The following is a 1,247-nucleotide window of genomic DNA, read 5'->3' on the forward strand; positions in this document are numbered from 1 at the left end:
GCTAATGGGTCTCTTGTTCTTTGTGCTTTGGGAAACACTTAAAAACATGATCTTTCCTCGAAACAGCATTTCTGATTAGAAACTGAATTCCAGAAAGTTACACTGGTTTATCTGGTGCAGGATAGCTGCATGATGGCTGAAATTAATAGTAAAGCTGAAGCACAGTGCTGCATTGCAAATCACTGCAACTTAAACTGTTCTGTGGTTGGTGACTGCACACCTTTATGCCTGGCTTTGACTACTAGCTAGAAATATTCTGATGGATCTAGGTTGTAGTATGTTACATGGAGTCTCTTGCTTTTCTCCAAGGACTATTGTGAAGTTATTTTTCTCAACACTCATTAGAAGGATTATTTTAGTTTTCTGAATTCTATATTTGTTCAATTTTTGCAGCAAATATAAAATGCACCAATCATCTTTTCCACTCAAAAGCAATGTGCTTCCACTGTAGAGGTCTTCACAACACAGCATTTAGTGATGTTGAATTAAGCTGTCATTGGGATTGATGAATATAGTCACATTATCCACGTAAATCTTCCTGGGTTTTTCTTGGTGTATACTAAACCTAGAAGTACATTTCCATTAGATTTAGGACTGTTATTTTAGATGTTGAACAACTGGGAAATTACCTACCTGAGGATGTGCAGTTGGAAAGATGGTATTTAAATGCCAAGAACTGTGTGCAATGTAGGACAGCTGTGTATCCAGGACAGGGTGGAGCAGATACAAATCAGCATTAATCCAGGTTTAACAAATCATGCTGTAGTGTCTGCTCCTAAGCAGTGAAAGTTTGATATCCCCTCCAAAATGTGCTGTGTCCAGAACTGTGTTATTTGTTTGATGTGACTTCCTGTGGGGAAAGTTAGAGCATCAGCTAGATCCTAGCTGATGATCCTAGGGTGAGAAAACCATTTCTTCTTCTATGGAAAGGCATTTCCTCTTCTAACACTGCTTAATTTCATTAATTGTTCCTGTTATAACACAGCTAACAACTGTAGAGCTTTGTTAAAGTAAATTATTTTGGTTCTATAAAAATACAACCTTGAAGAAAACAAAAAACAGAAAAAAAATGTCTGTTATAAAACAGCAAAAAATTAAGTCCATATGGGTGTAAAAATCTCTCTTAATTAAGGAAAGGTTAGGATTTGTCAAAATGAAGCAGAGCATTAGGACCACAACAGTTACTGCAAAATTAGGAGAGGAAAGGGAACTACCTGAAGGGATTATCTTTTTTCCTGTAAACACGG

The sequence above is a fragment of the Lepidothrix coronata genome, unplaced genomic scaffold, assembly GCF_001604755.1.
Source record: "Lepidothrix coronata isolate B3197 unplaced genomic scaffold, Lepidothrix_coronata-1.0 Scaffold3, whole genome shotgun sequence".
Classification (NCBI taxonomy): Eukaryota; Metazoa; Chordata; class Aves; order Passeriformes; family Pipridae; genus Lepidothrix; species Lepidothrix coronata.